The sequence below is a fragment of the Sinocyclocheilus anshuiensis genome, unplaced genomic scaffold, assembly GCF_001515605.1.
Source record: "Sinocyclocheilus anshuiensis isolate Anshui unplaced genomic scaffold, SAMN03320099.WGS_v1.1 scaffold866, whole genome shotgun sequence".
NCBI lineage: Eukaryota > Metazoa > Chordata > Actinopteri > Cypriniformes > Cyprinidae > Sinocyclocheilus > Sinocyclocheilus anshuiensis.
In genome coordinates, this window is record NW_015540899.1 from 343205 (window position 1) to 343420 (window position 216).

Genomic DNA, 216 nt, shown 5'->3' on the forward strand with positions numbered 1-216 from the left:
GTTTGCCCACTTACAAAGAAATGAAGGGTCTGTAATTTTCATGGTAGGTTTATTTTAACGTATAGAGAAAACCAGAAAAAAACAAGAAAAAACAACAACACATTATATAAAGGTTAGAACTTTATTTGCATTTCAGTGAGTGAAAAAAAAGTATTTGATCCCCAAGCAAAACATGACTTAGTACTTGGTGCAGAAACCCTTGTTGGCAAGCACAGA

General features: G+C 33.3%; 1 protein-coding gene across 1 annotated transcript in view; it reads left to right on the forward strand.

The window, feature by feature from the left end:
• The window catches only part of LOC107689032 (synaptotagmin-9-like), an 89029-nt gene that overhangs the window by 81299 nt on the left and 7514 nt on the right, over positions 1-216 (forward strand). The window lies entirely within an intron of this gene.